Source organism: Canis lupus, chromosome 27 (assembly GCF_048164855.1).
Source record: "Canis lupus baileyi chromosome 27, mCanLup2.hap1, whole genome shotgun sequence".
NCBI classification, from domain to species: domain Eukaryota; kingdom Metazoa; phylum Chordata; class Mammalia; order Carnivora; family Canidae; genus Canis; species Canis lupus.
In genome coordinates, this window is record NC_132864.1 from 10,227,805 (window position 1) to 10,249,494 (window position 21,690).

General features: G+C 48.3%; 2 long non-coding RNA genes across 2 annotated transcripts in view; one reads left to right on the plus strand and one right to left on the minus strand.

The window, feature by feature from the left end:
- Positions 1–2,805: 2,805 nt before the first annotated feature.
- Positions 2,806–10,366, minus strand: LOC140618955 (uncharacterized). Its single transcript, XR_012018927.1, has 2 exons — positions 9,773–10,366; positions 2,806–4,008 (listed from the first exon to the last, which is right to left on the minus strand). It is a non-coding gene; the product is annotated as an uncharacterized lncRNA (long non-coding RNA).
- LOC140618954 (uncharacterized) overlaps positions 9,696–21,690 on the plus strand; it is a 60,455-nt gene continuing 48,460 nt past the window's right edge. Inside the window, exon 1 of the long non-coding RNA XR_012018926.1 lies at positions 9,696–9,838. This is a non-coding gene — a long non-coding RNA (uncharacterized lncRNA). The remainder of the gene's footprint in view (positions 9,839–21,690) is intronic.

The following is a 21,690-nucleotide window of genomic DNA, read 5'->3' on the forward strand; positions in this document are numbered from 1 at the left end:
GCCCCCGTCCCGCGCACCTGAGCTCCGGCCCCGCCCACCCGGGCTCCGGCCCCCGGCCCCGCCCCACCCCGTCCACCCGGGCTCCGCCCCCGCTCCGGCCCTGCGCACCTGAGCTCCGGCCCTGCTCCGGCCCCGCCCCCGCCCCACCCCGCCCACCGGGGCTCCGCCCTCGCCCGCCCTAGCTCCGCCCCCGCCCCGCCCACCTGAGCTCCCCGCCCCGCCCCAGGTCCCCCTTAAGCCCCGCCCCTCCCCCCTCCTCGCGGGGACCTCCGCTGGAAAACACCCGCTCCTCACTTCCAGAACCCCCTCCCCAGCTGGCCCCTTAGGGTTGCCAAGGACAGGTCCTGTGGCCCAGGACCCGCCGCGCCACCAGGTGGAGAGTTGAGCTCCCTGAGCTCCCTGAGCTCCCTGAGCTCCTCATTCGCAGGGTGAAGCATCGCTTCAGGGATCTGGTCCTTGGACAGAGATTCAGTGTGGCAGCTCCTACTTCACGCACTGCGTCGAAACCCTGGAAAATTCGACCCCCACATCCACTGACTGAGATAGAAATGGCCCCTTTGAGCTTTTGCCGATCACTTCTGAGATACTGTCCTGTACGCCTGTGCCACTGCAGAGCAGGCGCCCGGATCTTCCCGTCCTCTGGAGCACCTGTGTCTTTCCAAGACCTCCAGGGACCAGGCCTCTTTTACATGTTCTGTCCAACCAGCGTGGTGTCCCTGAAGTGCTGCATCAGCGAGGTCTCCCCAGGGGGACAGTCCCTGCAGGCCTGTCTCCTGGGTTACACTTCCACCTTGAGAAGGAGTTGGTCCAGTTCTGAGACCACCCTGTGAATTAGCATTGCTGTAGGGGATATAAGAGCTGTCATCCCCAAGATGGACCACTTTGGTGTAAAGACTATTTTGAGTTAAAAGCAATGAAAACTAAGCAGATTGAAAAAAAGGTCATTTACCTCCTCAAATGCCTGCCTGCCCCAGGAAGAGAGCTATTAATAGAGATGCCTCTTTACCAGGAATTTACTTGCAACCTTTGTTTCCCAAATATCTCCTCTAGCCTTCCTGCTAATGGCCTTCCTTCCCTTTGTATCCTCAGGCCCTACACCTCTCAGCTCTTAGAAGCCTCTTGCTGCCTCTTTGGAGTTTCAAGTCTCTGGTTTCCCATTACAAATTAAACTAAATTTGATTTTCTCCTGTCAAATCTGCCTCATGTCCGTTTCATTCTTAGCCCATCCAGAAGAACCTTGCTTCCTCTCCAGCATTATCCAAGCATGCAAAGATTTGTGTGTGTGCAGGTCTACACGTGCCTGTCCACGTACAAGTGTGTGTATTATGAGTTGCCGTGCAAAATCTATTTAATGGTGTGGGTTGCAATAAAAAATGTGATGCCAAGCATTTAGCGTCTATATGTAGCAGTAGAATTCCTATGTTCCTGGGTATACATATCTTACTTTTTAGGTTGCCAAATTGCTCCCCAAAATGATTGTACCAATTGGCAAGTTGTGTTTGAGGTTTGAAAGTTTCTTTACTCTCTGATATGAGAGGATTTTCCAGAAGCTTGTCTTTATCTCATTTTGAGGTGACATACTTCTGGCTTGGCTTTATAGATCTGCAGTTGGTGCTTTGTTTTCCAGAGAAACACTCATCTTAACAGTTCACCATTTAATTTCCCTGCTGTCAAGAGGCAGAATTAAGTTATTCCTCTTTTTAAAAGAATGATATAAGTATGGAATAATGAATGCAAAATGCTGTAGTTAAACATCAGCAGATACGCTGATGGATCGGCTGTCACTTAGATTATGCTATAAACTGAAAGAAAGTAATATTTAATCATTTGCAAAAAAACAAAAACAGTGGTGAGGGATTTGGTGTACTTTGAGTGTCTCATTACAGCACACTGTTATTTTCCAGTTAACAGGAGGAATAAAAAGTGTAAAGCTTAGAGGAAAGTCATTACTTTCAAGAGCATACGCGTCTCCCAAATGGTTTAATAGTTGCAAAGTTAACACCGTTATGGGCTGACTTGCCTCCTCTTAAATTCCTATGTTGAAGTCCTAACCCCCAGGACCTGAGAGTGTGTCTATCTTTGGACACAAGGGCTTAAAAAGAGTAATTAAGGTAAAATGAAGTCATGTGGATGGGTCCTAATCCAATATGACTGATGTCTTTAAAAGAAGAGGGAAGATCATGGGAAGACACAGGCCTCTGAAGAAACCAGTCTGGTTGACAGGAATCTCTGACTTTTCCAGTTTCTCGTGGCTGCTGGAGTTCCTTGGCTGTGGATGACTCTAGTCTCTGCCTGCATCTCCACATGGACTTGGCCTCTTCTCTGTGTTTTTTGTCTCTTTTTACAAGGACACTTGCTATGGGACTTAGGGCCCTTCTGGCTAATCCAGGATGAGCGCATCTCAAGATCATTCACTCCGTTACATCTGCAAAGAGTCTTTCCACAGTCAGATGTATGGGTTCCAAATGGACGTATTTCTTGGAAAAGTCACCATTCAACCCACTATTGGACCCACCCCAACAGTCTAGGGTGATCTCATCTCAAGGTCCTTAATTTGATTACATTTGTAAAGACCCCAATTTCAAAGAAAGTCACATTCGCAGGTTATTAGAATTAGGTGTGGACATGGCTTTGGGAGCCATTGTCAGCCACTATGACATCACCCAGTGGGGGCATTTGTGGGGTTGAAGTTGTTTTATCCCTGTGAAGTGCTTGCAGTGGTGTCTGAGAAAATGACTGGTAATTATTGACAAAATGTTTTCATTATTCACATTTGTATCAAAGTGAAGGGAAAGAGAAATGCTCTTTTTTTTTTTTTAAGATTTCATTTATTTATTTGAGAGAGTATAAAAGAGTGAGAGAGAGTATGAGCTGGGGGAGCAGCAGAGGGAGAGAGAGAAGCAGGCTCTCTCCTGCAGAGAGCCGGTTGATGCGCAGCTGGATCCCAGGACCCCGAGATCATGACCTGAGCCAAAGGCAGACACGTAACCAACTGAGCCCCCCAGGTGCCCCCAGATTGTGACTTATGATGCCGATCAGCACCTCACGCGGCAGGGGACCGTTCTGGCTGAGAAGTCCCGAAGGGAACCCGAGCCTGAGCAGCATTCCAGGGAGCTGTGTCTGCCTTGGGTGATGCTCCCCGAGCTCCTGCTACTATGTTCCTTCTTCAAGGTAGAGCGTGGGCCTCTGCTGGCTTTCCAGGGAAACCTGGCCGGAGCAGAGGCCCAGGTGTGCGGCGGACGGTGGAGCCGGAGCTCCGGGAGATGCCCGCCGTGTCCAGCCGGTGGGGAGGAGGGGCCGGTCGTGCCGGTCCCCCGCCAGGCCTCCCTGGCTGCAGACTTCGTGTGGCGCGGTGCGGGGAGGGGTGCAGGCGCCCTCTCCCTCCGCGGCCTCCAGTGGAGCCAGGGAGCTCCCTGAGGATGGAGCCGGGCCCTGGGGTGAGCTGCTCCGTGACCCCACAGCATCCCCGGAAAGACCGGTAAGTGGCAGTTCTGGGACCCCTGCCGGGAAGAACCGCCTGGATTCTCTGCTTCAAGAGAGTCTCAGCGAGCTGAGTAAGGATCATTGCTGCGGATATTTTCCCCTGTGTTCTCGGTAACAGTTCTTAAGATAGAAAGTGAAGTTATCTTAAATTGAAATGGAGACAACTTATAATTAAACATGCACAATTAAAGCACATTTATCGCTAAGGTGGCCATCTTCCATCCTGAACAGATACCACTGAAGCTAAATATACACTGAAACTGCGAGGGCAGGACCTGTCACCTGTTAATAATGGTCGCGTTATTCCATTTGTTTTCCTGGGAGTCTTCATGACAGGAGGGAAGACAATTGAGCGCTGTGAAACTGAGCTGAATGGGGAAGCGCAGGGTTCATGAAAAGCATTCTCCCCCTGTGGAAATTCGTTGAATCGTCTTTTCATGAGTTGAGAAAAGTTTCCTTCATTTATGGTGTTTGCTGGTTTGGGGGAAATATCATTCCTTCAGTATGAACCCTCTGGACCATTTCCTATAAAGACAAAATTAGGTAGTTACCATCATTTGCATCTAAAATATTGGGACCTAGGTTAACTAGATCAATTGATCCCAATTGGAGTAATATGTCACTTTTACTGCCTGCTTGGCCTTTAGAATTTTTTTCTTTAATTTTAGTTGTGCAACTTAAAAAGTATTGCAAGGCACTATACGACCCAACATGGCACTCTTGGCCACTTATTCCAGGGAAATGAAAACGTGCACACAAAAACCTACATATGAATAGTCATAGCAGAATGAACTTGAGATCGCTCTGCCATATTTCCTACAGCTGCATGTGAATCTGCTATCACCTCAAAACTAAAAAAATAATAATATAAAAAAGCAATATAAGGTCATTGCTGAAAAATTGGAAAGCATAAACTATGAAGAACCACGATTAATATTTTGTTCTTCCATTTCGCCTCTTCGTTTCATGTATCTACACCCTGTTTGAGTTCCATGATCTCCATTCTTCTTGTTACGAAACATAATAACTTTCTTTACTGTTTGAATACTGTACTTTATATTATTTTCCTTGAAGGCCAGTGCATCCTAGTGTATGCTCCTGCTTATGTTGTAAAATTTATGTGGTTTTATTTCTCCTGGTCTACATTGAGATTTATAGCTTCTCTCCATTATGAAATCAACATTGGATTTTGTGTCCTGGACACCAACAAGAACCAAGATCCCAAATTATTTGAATTTTTTTAACATGTGCATATGTGTACTTGATGTCTTGCATTCTGTATGTCCTCTTTGGATCTAGATCATGGGTAAAATGTTTGAAACAACATGAATAATAAAAATGCACAGTGCCATCCAACACACTTGCAAATTATTGGAAACCTATACATGTCTGCCTTAAACACCTATTACTGTGTAACAAGAAATACCATGCCTTAGTCACTTAAAACAACGCATAGAAATTGTCTCACAGCTCCTGTGGGTCAAGCATGTTCCCATGATGGCTTAGCTGGATGGCTGTATTTCAGGGTCTCTCCTGATGTGGTTAGGATGTCAGATGGGGTGCAGTCATCTCAAGCTTGACCAGGGATGGAGGGCCCACTTCAAATTCACTCATTGGTCATTTCTGTCTCTTTGCCATGAACTCAGTTCTCTACCACATGGGTTCACAGCCTTCCCCAAGAGCAAGTGACAGAGACAGCAGGCAAGGAAGAGCAGACCCAAGAAGGAAGCCATGTTTTTTATCACCTGATTTTTGCCTTCTGCTATTGATCACACAGACTGACCCTTGTACAGCATGGGAAGGGATGCCACAGGGCACAACAGCAAGAGGTGAGGGCCAACAGAACATGCTGAGAGCTGAGGACCATGCTGTCCAAGCTCAGGAGACTTTGTACAAACTGCCTGCCAGGCATCACACAGTGGGACCACTTCCTGCTAGAAACAGCAATGAGGAGGATTTCTAGAAACTCTGGTTTTCAGAAGATATTGCTAAGTAAACATTCCACCTTTTGTGTCAGAGAGAAGGGAAAATATAAAAACATACATGTGCTTCCTTATCTTTATATAAAAATGATACCTAAGAATATGAGGCAGCTGACACTGATGCTGTTTACCTGGAGCAGGTGGGGCTGAAGGTGGGGAATGTGGGATAAAGAGTGACACTTCTACATCTTTTCAAATAGTCTTCATTTGTGGATGTAGGAACAATGTCAATAAGGATGAGAAAGGACTAAAGATCATAAATTTAAGCATAAAATGAACAAATGAACCGAATAGCATTTCAAATAAATACTGCAGGGATCCTGAAAGGAAGAAACTAAACACAAAACAAAACCTAAAAAAGTGAGTGAGAATAGAAAGGAGGGAACTAATTGAGGCAGGGTGACCCAGACAGGCCTCTCCAAAAGTCGGTCTTTAAGGGAAAAGAGACCAAAAAAAATTTTTAAATCAGCCAAGCAGAGCATTCTGGGTCAAGGAACCTTATAGATAAAGAACTCACAAAACTCAGCAGAAAACAACAGCAGTAAATCCTACAAGAAAATAGGTGAATGCAGATAGTTCACCAAGCAGGATATACAGATGACAAGCACATGAAAAGATGTCCAGCATCATTAGCCATCAGGGAAATTCGAACCAAAACCACAGTGAGATACAACTGTACACCTATTAGAATGGCTAAAATTAAAAATAGAGATGCTGCCAAATGCTGGTGAGGATGCAGAGAAATTGGATCTCCCTTATATTGCTAAAGGGAATGTAAATGGTATTGTTATTCTGGAAAACACTTTGGAAAGTCTCTTATAAAACTAACCCTTCATTTGCCATACAACCCAGCACTCATCACACTCTTTGACATTTATCCCAGAGAAAGGGAAAGCAACATTGCCACAAAGGCTTGAATATCAACACTTATAAGAGCTCTCTTCCTACTGGCAAACTACTGGAAACAACCTGCACATCCTTCTGCAGGTGGATGGTTGAGTGGACGCTGGTACAACCATACCACAGAATACCACACAGTGATGCAAAGGGATGGCTAGATGCACAGAACCGCCTGGATGGGCAGGAAGGACAAAGTGCTTACTGAAAAATAAATACTGACCTGAAAGGTGACCTCCTCTAAGCTTTCATTTAGATTCCAATTTTGAAATGACAGGACAACAGAGATGGAGCACAGATTAGTAGTCGGCTGGAAAGGGGCAGAGGAGGTGTGCCAGAGAGATCTTTTGTACCAATGGTGAAATTCTGCATCTAGTTTACTAGTGGCTAAACGCGCCAATGTATGGGGTTAAATTGTATAGAACTACACACACATGGGGACGCCTGAGTGGCTCAGTGGCTGAGCGTCTGTCTTCTGCTCAGGTCGTGATCCCGGGGTCCTGGGATCGAGTCCCGCATCAGGCTCTCTGCAGGGGGCCTTTTTCTCCCTCTGCCTGTGTCTCTGCCTCTCTCTCTGTGTCTCTCATGAATAAATAAATAAAATCTTAAAAAAAAAAAAGAACTACACACACATGGATTCAGGTTTAAAAAAATGTCGAAAATTAAATAAGGTTTATAGTCAAGTTACCAGTAATGTATCATTATTAGTTTCCTGGCTTTGTTGTTGTACTTCAGCCAGGTAAGATGTCACCAGTGAGGGGAGCATACACGAGATCCTTTGTCCTTTTATTTGCAACTTCCCACAAGCCTAAAATTACTTCAAAATAAGAAGCATAAATGTAAATAAAATAAAATAAGTGTAGATAAGCTATGTAACTGTAAGAGCAGGAGGAAGAATGCCCCAGGAAGTCCACCTTTCAGCAGGTTAGGGGATTTGAAGATAGCAAAGGGCTGACTAAACATGCAATACATTAAAAAGAGAGACTGTCCACTTTGATCTCACTTTATCACAGTTCCAGTTGATTGCCATCATTCCAGAGCTAATTCTCACATGAACAAGAGAGGCGCTGTAGCACAGGCTGCCACTCGACGACAGTCAGCCTTGCCAGCACCAGCAGTGGGGAGTTAAAAGCATATTGCAGGTCAGGCCCCTGCAAGAGTGCCCCCAAATGGGACAGAAATGTGGTGTGCAGCACACATGCAAAAAAGGCCTCCCCAGAAGAATCAAGAAACGCCAGACAGCACTCAAGGAGAAGTCCTGAGCAGAGTGCGGAGGGCAGTCCATAGGTGGAGCACTATAAGTTTTGCAGCTCACTGTCATGTGGTTTTTCTTTTACTTTCTCTTAAAGATTTTATTTATCTAGTCATGAGAGACACAAAGAGAGAGGCAGAGACATGGGCAGAGGGAGAAGCAGGCTCCCTGTGGGGAGCCCGATGTGGGACTGGATCCTTGGACCCCAGGATCACAAGCTGAGCCGACGGCAGATGCTCAACCACTGAGCCACCCAGATGCCCCTGTCATGTGTTTTTTTCATCTACAAACTGATTTTAGGTCTTCAGCTGCCTTACTACACTTGCTCGCTTGCTTTCCTCCTTGGTCCCAGGCCACTCAGTCAACACACTGTGCAACTGACTGGCAATGACCATCTTTGTGGCCATTCAACCACCCACAGCTAATAATACCCAGCACCAGCACATGGACGCCAGTGAACACGCTCAGCCAACCCGGTGCCACAATGTTCACTTGGCGTTTTGAGGCTGCACCATTTCCTAGCACCTAGTAAAAAATCAAGGAATAAAATGGATTGCTGCCAGAATGCAGGTTGTAGTTGGGTGGGAGGAGAAGGTGAAGGGAAAACCCATTAAGACGTTTGGTTCAGTTGACCTGAGTCTACTCAGGAAAACCTTTATTGATGGAAAATTTCTGAAGATGAAAACGAAGCACAGACCCAGCTAAAGAAACCCATGGAAGACACTGGTGGCCGTCAGTCAGAGAAACAAGGCAGCAGAATTCTCAGTGTTGCTGTTGCAGCCAGAACGTGACAGGACACATTTTTAAGGCTCTGTCAATACCATTAATATTTATGACCTATCTCACAAAAACATCCAAGGAACGGTACATCCATCAATGACTTCTGCTCGGGGATTGTTTTGCTGGGTGATGAGCCCTGAATGACAAAATTGAGAGTTATTATGTGAAGGGTTTTATTTGCTTCTGTTTTACACACACCCTTAAAGGTGGCAAAATAATCAGGAGCATGTACTCTGAGAACATAATGTTCTTTTTGAAAAGAAAAATCTCCCTTCTGCCTACCAGGTGAACTAGATTATCTATCTCAAAGCAGAGCCCTAAATATTCAAGTGTTCATGAGCATAGACCCACCTCAACATGCCCTGAAACTCCACCTCCGTCTTCTTTAATTCTGAGATTCTGCTTAGAGGCAGCAAACCTGCACCTTGCCTCCCAGGTAGTCGAGTCCTGGCACTAGAGGAGCAAGCCCTTTCCAGCCGCTGGGGAAACTGGTGATGATCCTTCCTTTACACACCGCCCCTGCACCTGCTGAAACCCCATCATCTCAGGTGCACCCCTGGATCCTGAGAAACCTCGGTTTCTTTCTCTGTAGAGAGAAAGATGTGTTCTAACTGGAACAACCCTGGTTCCCTGGAGGACGAGCAGTGAAGCAACGGCACATGCCCAGTGTCTCCCCATAGCACGCGCCAGATAAAGGTAACAGCTCCATCTCGTTGGCATGCCAGCGGGCTTCAAGGGGAGACACTTCAGAGTAGTGCTGAGATTGAGAATACTTCCTAGGAGCGCCGCATGGTCACTGACCAATTGGATTAGCCGCAGACTGTAAATAATGGTGAGCACCCAGCTGTGCCCCCGCGCCGCAGGGGAGAACTGGCAGGTCATGTGCCCCCCCCCCCTTTTTTGCATAGCTTAGTGCAGAGCCCAGCACACCTTTTCGTAGGCGGCCTTGATTTTGCAAACTGCGAGAAGGCGAGAAGGCAATTCTTCTGGCTCCAGCAGCTACTTCCCGAGCAGAGGGCACCACGGACGACGGTGCCCGGGGCGCCCACTAGATGGCGCGCGCAGACCAGCTTGTGGCCGCACCTGCCCCGCGCTCCCCGCCCCCCCCTCCCCAGGTCTCTGCACACCTGCCCCCCGCCCCCCGCCCCCCGCCCCCCGACGTCCTGCCTGCGCGAGCCCTTGGTTCCCGGAGAAGCCGCGGTTCCCCCAGGGTGAGGGACGACGGCGTCCTCGGGCAGCCCCGCCCCCGCCCGGCGGCACCTGCCCCAGCCCCCGGCCAGCAGCACCGTGGGCCCTGCCGCGGGTGGGCGCCCGTGGGCGGCTCCCTTCTGGAAAGGCCTGGTCGTCTTCAGGTGAAAGGAGCCCGCTCATCACAGACCTTCTGCGCGAGCTCGGGGAAGATGAGAGATCCGGGCCCGCGGCGGCCCTGGGTGAGGTCGTGCAGGTCCGTGGCTCCCCCGGAGGTGCGCGAAGGTGCGCGGAGAGGGGCGGCGAGGGAGCCTCCGGCCACCGCCCCGGGGGCTTCCGCGCTGGCTTCTCCTTCTCACTTCTGTTCAACGGAAGGCAGGCTAGTGTGAGATTTCTGAGCTTCAAAAACCAGGTAGTGCAAGAGCTGCGGATCATCCAGACCCCTTGCTGTGACCAGGGTGAGGGTTTCTGGGGAAGCAAGGGCTGACCGAGCCGAGCCCCTCTGTCTCTGCTATTATCCTGACTGCAGCCCCCACCCGCCCCAGCCCCTCCTTGCCTTGCTCTCCCACAGCCAGGCTTAACGTCCGTGTAGCGCGGTGGTTTGGTTGTCTTGCCATTTGCAGCTTTTATTTCTTTATTCACTCATTAAATACTGTCTTCAGGTTTATCGGGGTGTAATTGACGAATAGAAATTGTGTACAAGGCAGGTAACGTCCGCTCATGTAGTTGCCATTTCATAGGCAGGTAATAACCCTTCAGACCTGCTCTCAGCCGCCTTCGGGGAGACGCCGCAGCACTGCCCACTGTGCTCCCACGCTGTCCCTTGGATCCCGGAGCTTACCCATCCCACCCAGAACTGACACCTTGTGCCGTGACCCCCACCTCCCATCTCCCGCAGCCTCTAACCCCTGGCACCCACCTCTGCACTCCCTGCCTCTCCGCAGTCGGCGAACTTGGATTCCGCGCGGAAATGAGCTCGGGCGGTATTTGTCTTTCTGTGTCTGGCTTATGTCACTTAGCATCGTGTCCTCCGGACTCACCTGTGTGGTCACAGTGGCAGGATTTCCTTCTTTCTCAAGGATGTATACTATATACACATATATATATATTCTTACATGTCATATCTCATTTATCCACTCACCCGTGGACCATTTAGGCGGCTTCCCTACCTCAGCTGCTGTAAATAACGCCGCTGGGAACACGAGTGTGCAGACGCCGCTCTGAGGGGCCAGAGCCCCTGAGCTATCCCATATGGCGCCATTGGTTACTTGTGGTTATTTAAGGTAAATTGATTTAACATTGAATACCATTAAAATTCAGTTCTCCAGTCGCACTAGCCACATTTCAAGGGCCCGGTAGCCGTGTGTGGCCAGTGGTGACTTTACTAGCACAGATGTAGGATGTTCTATCACTGAAGACAATGCTGGTATCGACTCCCTTCATTGATAGATGAGTGAATAGCACCCTTGCACTTCTCCCCACTTTCCTCTGCTTGGATATTTATCAGTTTTACATATATTTTTATGCTTTTGAATTATACCACATTTGTGTTCCGTTACAGAATCTGCTGCCTCACTTTGATACTAATCCATGCTCCACATCCTTCATTAAGCACCCCGCGTACCTCATCCGTCCCCACCACGGTTCCAGAAAGGCCTAGTCTGATCTTTGATCACGGAAGGCCCCTTGTTGTTGAGAGCTTTTCAATTTTTTATTTCTTTAGTCTCAGGGGAGAGACTAATGAGGTCCCCAGGGGAAGAAACGAGATGAAGCAAGTGGTCAGCCGCTGTGTGGGACTGGAAGTGGGAACTGTGTGGTGAACTGCGGAATGCACTCAGATCTCAGGAACAGGCGGCCGGTCCCTCTTTCCACACGCCTGACGGAGGGCCCTCGAGCCAGGCTCCAGGGTGGGAGCGGGATGGATGAAGGGGGACTCAGTTCTTGGCATCAGTGACGGCAGCAGGGGCGTTCCACCCAGGAGCAGAATGCTGCTTTTTGGGGAATGTTTCTTTGATGGAAGAGGAAGTGTTCTGTCCCACAATTAAAGACCAAGCAAAGCCACTGACATCCCTGGGTGGAGTCGTTGTGCCTTCATTTCCTTATTGAGACCCAGCTGGAGAAGCTGTTGGCTCTTTCCTGAGACAAAGAGCTGGGCTTTTAGAGAAGACCCAGGGAAGGGGCACTCTGGGCCTCTGGGGGATCTGCTACCTCCCCTTCTGTTCCCAGGACCACCTTTGACGCTGGAAAATGTCACCTTGGCCAGTGACAGTCATGCAGTCCTATCCTCCCTGAGGGGAGCTTGCAGAGGTGGAACAAGTCGGCACTAGGAGTTGTGGGCAGCAGGGAACAGGGTGGGACAGAAAGAACATGCCCTAATTCCCAGGGTGGGATTCACACTCCCCTGGGGACCCGCGGGGTCTCTGGGGGCTGCTCAAAGTTGCTCTCCGAGGGCAGCAGGGGAAACTTGGCACACTTCTGCAGGGTGGTGGGTAGTGTCCAGGCGTGGTAGATGGGCCCTGTGTCCCCTCCACCTCTGTGGGCCGGCCCTGACCTTGCTGTCCTTCTGAATTGCCACGAGGGGGGGGCAGGTGTTCTGAGCATCCCCAGGACGGGGCTGACTGTGCCCGCATCCTCCGCCCGGCGGGACAGGCCGCTGCTTCCATTACGGCGCGTTCGGATCACAGCAGAGCTGAAGCTGCGGTCAGTGCCCAGACCTCCTCTCCAGGGAGGACACCGTCCAGCCGCATTTCCCAGGCAGGGCCAGGCTGGCCGCAGGCTCCCGGCGGTGTGGGTGCTCTTCAGCCTCTCAGATCGCAAGCCTCCTGGGGACACACCCCCGTCACATGTTTGTAAAACACCACCAGTGCCTACAACGCCGCTGCGGACACCATGGGTCCAGGGACTTCAAGTCAAAATTCTCTAGGAACCGGGTTTGGAGCGGGATGAGCAAAGGCCACAGAGGTAGGAGAAAGGAGAGTGTTGGAGGCTGGTGACTGGGGCTCATGCCCACCTAAAGGGGACACCACATTGCTCCGCTCCACTGCTGGTATGGGAGAGTCCCAGCCCAGGATTGCTCAATGTCCCACATTTTCAGGACAGGCTCTACATATTGAGATGAATTTTTTCCCCCAATTTTAAATTATCTCAAATGCTTAAAAGGGAGCAAAACACAGCGTGACCAACTGACATTTTCAGGCAGGTGGTTGATTGTGGATGGTGCATCACTGAGGGCGGGACTGTCTGCTTTTCCATTCTGTAATCCTCCGCAGAGGGATCAGCGAGGACTGTGTCTGGGTGTCCCCCTGGGGTAGCTAGCAGTGCTCTTGCAGGATTAGTGAATGTGTGGCTCTGGGCTGTCCCCTCAGTTCTGGTACTTGGCTTTCTTGCCTCCAAAGTGAGGACAGAGACAGTCTCCACCTGGCATGTTGGCTGTGAGGATTATACAAATCAATATGTGTACAAAGTGTTTGAGACATTGCCTGATGCACAGTGAACATGCTCTATGTGGGGTATTTATTATCACCATCACCATCCAAAGACAGGTTTTTCTAAAAAACAGAAATGTCTGAAACTAAGCATGTCATACCATGGACAAAATCATAAATCTATTTCTCAAATTTCTCAAATGGCCATCTTCTTGATTATGAATGGTTAGGTTTCAAATGACAGAAAACAGCTTCAAAATAAACTGGTTTAAGATGTAAAAGGAATTAATCAGCTTATGTAACTGATGAAAGTGAGGTAAGAGTTTGTCTTCAGATCCAGGTGCCCAACGACGTCACTCTCAGGAGGCTTCTCTCGTCGCACACTGCATTCAGCCTCTGCTTCCTTCATGCGCTCATGGGATGCACAGATTCACAAAGGGAACATGGCAGACTGGGTGGGTACAGGTCAAGGGAATGACGGGCAGGCCTTCGAGCCCTGCCAGTGTGGCTCTCTGGCTGGAGATGGATCTTCGTCTCTTCCCGTGGTTTAGCACAGGTGAGGCCAGCTAAGTTCTGCCAGAATATCCCAAGGAAGGCTGTGACCTCAAGTCAGAGTCTCTCTGATGCTATGTCTTCTCCTTCTACAACCTTGCCCACCATCCCCTACGGAAAAGTGGAGACTGAACACATCTTTTTAAGAACAAAAGCTGTAGGAGAGTGGCCCTACAATTAAACAGTTTATATTTTTAACCCCTCGGCCAAGCTCTCCAGATCCCAAAAGGGTTGCCCTAAGTGCCTTGAAGAAATGCTAACAAAGGGAAGATCCCTCATCTGCCTCCAAGTTGCTGGAGAGGTGAACATGAACGTAAAGTTCCATGTGGAAATCAGAAATGTACGGATACAGATGTCAGGGTGGATGTACAGATATACACAATAATAAAGGACATGTGGAGGGCCTTAGAAAGCCTAAGAAAGAGTCCATTATTATGATATTTTTTGGTGTTCTTTGAGGGTTTTTTCTTTCATTTTCCTTCTTTTCTGTCATTTTCAAAAGATGTGTTTAATTAAAAAAAAAAGCCATAAGGATACACAGTAAAATTATTCTGTAAAAGCAAAACAAACCAACTCACCAAGCACAGGGCTTTTCTAAGTCTTTCTAAGACTCCAGGAGGCAAAAGGATGACCTGAACCAGGCCTCTCTGGCATCACTTCTGTCCATTCCTGCTGCTCCGGGTAGCCTTCCCGAGGACCTCAAGTGGTTTATTGTTGTCGTAGGATCTTCCAATCCACCTGGGGTGACAACTGCCCTTGTGTTGGGCAACTTGTGTTGGACTCTGTGAGCTGGGGCAAGACTCAGGACATCCCTGAGCTTTGGTGTCTCCCATATACCAAATGGGAATAATGATGCTCCCCAGAGGCCACTTGGCTCCAGAATGCACACACACCCCTACCCCAAATGCCTGGTTCCTGGCTCTGCTTGCCCCTGCCCCTGCCCCTCCCCCCCTTCACTCACTTACCTTCTTACCTCTTGTTGACACTGAGGTTTGTGTCCCTGTCTCAATACCATGCATTTCAATAGCAGAGAGTTGACAAATGATATTTAAGTTGGATGACAATACTGGAGATCATCCAATCAAACTTAATCGCTCAGGGAAACAGGCATAGTAGGGGTGGCTCTCTCCAGGTCATTTTATTGTTGTTCTCCAGACTCAGAGAGAATTCGTTTATGACACCTGGCCAGGTAGGGCTGCACTGATCAGAACCCCACATCTCCCGAGTCCCAGCTCTCTCTGGTGATGAGGACTCCTTAGGAAGAGCCCCCTTTGAAGATGACCATGGCCTCCATTAGGGGGCCACCACTGACTTTAGTAGTGCGGCTGCTTGATGTCACTGTCCCAGGGGGACGGTGGAATCAGCCCAGCAAGTGCCTCTCGAGTAATTATCCATCAGACAGTCATTTGGAAAGAGGCCATTCATGTTGCTCCAGAGCCTCTTTCTTCCTTTGCCAATTGATTAAGCGTTGCATTCCCGGTCCATGGTGATTACTCAGTGATTCCAATGTGAGTTCCAGTTCAAAGGGCATCATTTGTAAGTCGGAGAACAAGCCTCTTATATAGTGAAATTCCTGTTAATCACCAATTCCAGAAACATTTGGTTTTGGAAATCTAATTTGTAAAGGGTCTGCCAAGCTAAGCTTTTGGTAACTGTAGGGTTCAAGAAGTTCTTTCAGCTCCATTCTTTGTGCTGGCAGACGGAATCTTCCCTGTCTACAGACAGAGCCGCCGTCCTCCCAGCTCTTGGAATACTAACCTAGGAGTCATTCTCGATGCTTCTACATTTCTAACAACTGCATCCATCCAGAAGTCGCCGGGGCTCTGATCTCCAGAATGTGCCCAGAATGTGTCCAGAATCCAACCGGTGCCTTCCATCTACACTGCCAACACCCAAGCCAACCACATCATCTCTTGCCAGGATGAGGTGATGCCCATTGTGCTCATCCCCCTGCCTGCCTTGTCACATCTGTCCTTGGTGTTCCCTTCATAGCACCTGACACACACCACAGCCATCTTATTATACTTATTTGTCAGCTAACTTTCTCTCTCCTTGCAGGAATGTTTGTTAGGTCCAAGACAGCGGCTCATGCTTGTCACTATGCTTCTGCATCCTCACTACCTAGAAAACCATTTGGCATATGCTGGGCATTCAGGAAATAGTTATGGGAGAAGGAGCACCAGAAACAGGGACAGAGGTTATCTTGGTACTTGAGCATCCAAGTACTTGGTACTTGGTTATCCAAGTACAGGCATTTGGCTTCCCAAATGGACACAGTCTTCTGAGGAGCATGCTTCCAGCCTCATCCACTCCTTTTTTTCCCTCTGCTTTTTTCCCCTTCTCCTCTCTGCTTTGTGTTTACTGCCCTCCCATCTTTTCCTCTGACCGCTGCATTTTGGGTTGGTCAGTGGGTGTCAAGGAACAAAACTGACCTCCCCTGGAAAGACATATCGGGGTCTTTGATGCGGAGTGTGTGGGAAGGGACTTTCAGGCTACAATCATCTGAGTAAGCCTAGGCCCACACAGAGTCGGTGCCTGGGAGACAGGTGTTGAATGAGTAAATGGAAAACATGAATGATCCAACAAGACACTGAAGGCTCCTGAAGATAAAGGAAAACAGGGAGATGCAGGGAATGAGTGAAAGAGCAGGGAAGATTGCATCAGATGTCGTGGGTCATACTAGAAGCTCTTCCCTTTTTATAAAGGCTTCATCCAGAATCATATATTGTGGATAAATGACATGAGCTTTGAGAAAAGCAAGGTCTGATAGGCGTTTTGGTGGGCCTGCTGTGACTGCCATGCTGAGCAAAGAATGATGGGGAATTAGAGCAGAAGCCAGGACTGCTTGGGAGAGTGCTGCCGCCATAGAGCAGGGAGCTTATGGTGGCCTCATCCAAGGACCTAGTTTTGGAGGTGGAGTTGGTAGAGAGTGGTCATAATCTGGAAGGAAGATCTGAAAAGATTTGTTCGTGACTTCCATATTGGGTACGAGAGAATGCTGACACTATGATTTTTATCTTGAAAAACAGAAAGGCTGGAGTTGCAACTGATTAATATCGGACAGCTTTGAGGAGAAGTGGTTTTGATGAACTCAGAAGGACAATCATCCAGAGCAGGGGTCAGTAAACTAGGACATTGGGCTAAATCTGGCCCACTGCTTGGTTTTGTAAATAAAGTTTTACTGGAACATATCCATGCGTATTTGTTTGTGTATTAACACAAAATCTGCTTTTGAGTTTCAATAGCAGATGGGAATATTTATTTTGCATATTTTCCATTGCTATGTCATCATATTATTTTCCCTTGAAGTGTATAATCTTCTGTTAATCCCATCTGGTGCATTTTTCAATTCAAATACTGTATTTTCCATCTCTTGAATTTCTATTTGAGTCTTTTATTATACCTTTTATTTCTCACCTTGTCATGTCCATGCTTTCCTTCATTTTATTTTCCTTACAGCATATAGTTGATATTAATAGGAACTATTTTAAGGTCCTTGTTTGCTAGTTTGATGATCTTGATCATCCTCGGATCTGTTTCTATTGATCGATTTTCTTTGCTGGCCATGGGTCATATTTTTATGCTTTTTCTTCATGCATGGTGTTTTCTTATTGGCTCCTGGATATTGTGAATTCTACACTGTACAGACATAGATTCCAATGTATTTCTGTCATCAGCATTGGACTTTTTTCTAGCATAATATTAAATTACTTACAGATCATTTTAGTCTTTGGAGACTTATTTTTAAGCTTCACTAGGGCAGGTGCAGAGCAGCCTCAGTTCTAGGGCTAATTTCATCCTATTTTAAAGGTATAACCCATCTGATGACCCTACCCAATACACACTGTATGATACGGTCCCTTCATCTGGACAGTACCAGTCTCATCTGAGTCAGGGAACCAGTTCAACTTACGGCTTTTGGTTGTGCTCTTCTTGTCCTTGGGAGCCTCAACCCATCTACATGCAGAGACACCACACAGTGAGAGAGAAAAGGGGACCTCTCTGCAGGTGTTTAGATCTCTGTCCAGGTACCTTCCTTCCATCCCAGTTACTTTAACTACCTTCACCTTTACTCTCAGCCTCTCGGATCCCAGCCTGACTCCTGCATCCTGCGTGGTCTCTTCCTCTTCAAGCTGCTGCCTGGAAGCTGCCTGCAGATGCTCAGCTGTGATAACTGGAGGGCTCACCTGATGCCATCCCTTTCTTTCAACGACCACGATCTTGTGCTACCCACGGTGTTATATGTGATTACAGCTATGTCATATATTTCATCTGGTTTTATATTGATGGGGGACAGGGAAAATCTGGTAGCAGTGAATCCCTCTTGGGGTTATCTTCATGGGAAAGTGGAAAGCTAAGGATTGAGTTTAATGGGTAAGACGGATCTTAAACAAGTAACTGAATACATACTTTAGAGATGGCTGTAAGTGTACAAAAAATAGCATAAGTTGTGTGTAAAGAGGGAAGCAAAGAGTCGGGGGTGGGGGTGCTCCCTCTCTGTGGATTAATGAGATAGTATGTGTAAGGTGCTTGGTGCAGCAGCGGCACAGAGGAAGTGTGAGATGGGTTTCAGGCATTGCCAGTGTATTATTCTATTGGTAAGCCAAACGGTGTAGTGTTGGAGAGTGTGATCTCCTGGCTTTGAGAACCAGGTCCAGCATCTCATGATTGATCTTGGGCAAGCTGTCTTCATGTCTTCATTTGTAATGTGAGATAACTAAGAGCTTCTCCTGATTTGCTGTGGGCATTCCATAAACTGTGCAAGGCATGAGCAGTGCACATCGTGAGCACTCCGCCATGCCTCCTATTCCTTGGGGTTGCCTTTCCCGGAGCCTTCTGTCCCGGCAGCACACATCTTGTCCCTCAGATGGATGGTGGATGTGACTTTCTAGATAGACCCTGACCGGTGCTGTGCACTTGGAGGGATGCTTTCGCCGGCCTCCTGGCCTTGTCATTATGTCGCAGCCATGGACGGGCCAGAGCTCACTCAGCGTCAGCTGGATGGTCACGGAGCCCAGTGGTCCGTGATCCCTGACGACACCATATTCTTGCCATGGAGCTACCAGAGAGGCTGTCTGCTTTGTTCAGAGCAGCGAGGCCCTGACTTGGGAGGTGTAAGACCTGTCTGTTTCTTTGTTCTGTCTTTCTTGCCACCTGTGGGTCTTTCTGTCTGTCACTCGGGGTCTGGCTGTCATCGTGCCGTTGACTCACGAGCTCCTGGCCTTGCTTGATTTGCTTCTCACTTGGTGTCTTGTTCCTGATGCAGTTGATGCCTTTCCTTGGTTTGTCATGAAGCCTGTAATGTGTCTCTTCCTGACTTCATTTAAGCCTGCGTGTCCTCTTTCTCTCCTTATGCGGACATCTTTCTTCTCCCCCAGGCCCCATCTCTCCCTCCCTGTGTTTTCCTGGCCTGTCTTCCACTTTCTCTGTCCCTCCATGGGGAGGGCCAGATGGATGGACAGGGATCAGCCTGAGCCCAGAGCCAAGGCTCCCCTGCCCACTGCAGTCACCACGGCACCAGCCTGTCCCCGGGAAAATACACAGAAGGGTTTATTCATATTTAAACACAGTCATTATTGTGGACGGCAGTCTCAATAACCCCACTCGAGTTTCCTCTGGAGAATTCCTCTCAATGGTGCATCTAATCAGGTTTGAGTTTTAACTGAGCAGCTGTCATTTGCTTGCTGGTTCTGTGGCAATCTGAAGATTGATTAAATTTTAATTTAGCCCAAGATGTATAAGGAGATTTATTTCACATAACAGAGTAACCTTTGGAATTAAGCAGAGCTTTGTAACACTGAGGTGCGAGAGAGGAATCAGAGGGGACACCTCCACGATCACGCCTGCCGTCAGCTGCGGCACGAGTGCACGTGGACTCCACTAAGTCGGAGGAAGCAGAATTCACCATGCAGGCGACACAGACCAGGACTTGCCCTCGTATGTACTCTCCCTCTTTCTTTCTGTCATCTCCCTGACCGTCATTTCCCCCATTTTTCTACCCATCTCCACAGGAGTCGTTGTCCGGCTGTCCCACTAACTTTGTTCCAACACATGTGTAACAATTACACCTCAATAAATACATTATACCTCAATCTATTTAAAAAATTAAACTATATTTAAAAACATTTAAACTATGCAAAAAAACAAGAGTGTGTTCTCTCCACCTCCCCTCCGCCTGTTCTTCTCCACCCAGCTCTGCCCCGGACCCAGGGGTGCAGCTGTGCTCCCCGCTGCCCGACTGCCCCATATCCACTTCTCCATCAGGGAGATGCCCGGCTCCCCCCCGGCGCTCAGTGCACCAACTCGTCTGACCCTGGGACATGAAGACAGTTTGGGAATTGCTCATTCCTATCCATGGAAAAATGCTACTAATAGGATTTATTATTTATTTCAGGCTTTGTTTTCGCTTTGCCTTTCGGCCAAGATTACAGTCAGAGTCATGTGTTCAAATGCTACTTGTAATCCCTAAAATTTAACAGTTGGAGCAGCAGAGGCTCGTTCTTGCTCACTTGCCATGGCCAGCACAGGCTGGCCGGAGCTCCGCTCTGCGCCATCCTCACCCTGGGCCCAGGCCACTCAGGCAGCCACCGTCACCATCACCGTCACCATGGCAGAGATGGGAGGCTCTTGTGCTTTTAGAGTTTCTGCTTGGGAATGAGCTCATCACCGCACTCAGTTCATTGGCCAAACATCCACATCCAGAGAGGACAGGAAGGCCATCCAGCCGTGTGCTCCCAAGAGCAGGTGGACACACCTGCCTTGTTGACCTCATGGATCCCCAGAAATCCATTGAAAAACATCCTGTTGTACAGCTGAGATCGTATGAGAGATGAAGTGACGTTCCCATGGTCGTAGAAGTCAGAAGCAGCAGGACCTGGTTTCAGACGCCAAGAGCTTGATGCCAACCTGCTCTTGACCTATATGTGGCTCCAACAGCACCAACCTTTTACCTGCTGCTTAGAGTCCTAACACAGGGGCACCTGGGGGGCTCAGTCATGAAGCATCTGCTTTCAGCTCAGGTTATGATCCTGGGGTCCTGGGATGGAGCCCCACATCAGGCTCCCTGCTTGGCAGGGAATCTGCTTCTCCCTCTGCCTCTGCCACTCCCTTGCTCATGCTTTCTCTTTCTCAAATAAATAAATTTTTAAAAAATCTTTTTAAAAAGTCCTAGCACACACATACACACACACCAGTTCATTAGGCACTTCCCTCACTCATGGACATATTCATGTTAGAACCAGTGCTCCAGTGAGCATCCCTAACAGGCTTCCTGTATGACATTTTTTTCTCTAAGTGAATTCCCAGAAGCTGAAATGCTGGGCAGTCCATCCATTTTCCTTACCATTTAGAGCTTCTACCAATCCTGAGTTCTGGATAAAATGAAGGTGTAAATAGAACCAACATCGTAAATTTGTTAACAGAGATTACACAGGATGGCGTATCATTGTAATGACTCCTGGCACATACCAGATACTCACTTACATCAAAGTCGTGGGTTTTGTTTTCTTCCTTTTTTCCCCCCATCTTGAGTGTGTGGTGCTAGTATGCGGCTCCAGGACACGGAAGCCCAGGATGCTCCCGATCTCCTTTACTTTTATGTTGGCTGTGGTAGTTCAATGAGCCCACCAAACCATCGATTTACACACACAGAAAAAGGAGTCATGGCTCCCTTCCCTTCTTGAAGACAGGTGTCTACGGATAACAAATTCTTTCTAGCACTTCTTTCTAGCTCTGAGATCCCTCTAGATTCAGTTGTCACCTCGGATTGAGACACTATTGGTGTTAATAGTGTCATTTAAGAATATGTGACCGTCTGAATAACACAAAGGGAGATGTCATACTCTTAGAGCTACTGGAGCCCCAAGCTCTGAGCATCTATATGTTCTAACTGTGACCTTTGTGTCCAATGTTACTTCTCCCTCTGGAAAAATGTCAGCTGGTCAGAGAAGTTGTTGAAGGGGTCCTGTACTAGATCCACTCATTGGAGTTTCTGGTACTGGCAGATCACTTCTTGCACAGAACTTATATTGTCCACTTCCCACCACTTGTGCAGTGGAACTCAGTACTCACACGGAGGTATGATGAGCCTTCCCACGACTCCGCATTCACGCCTCTCAGTGCATAAACTGCC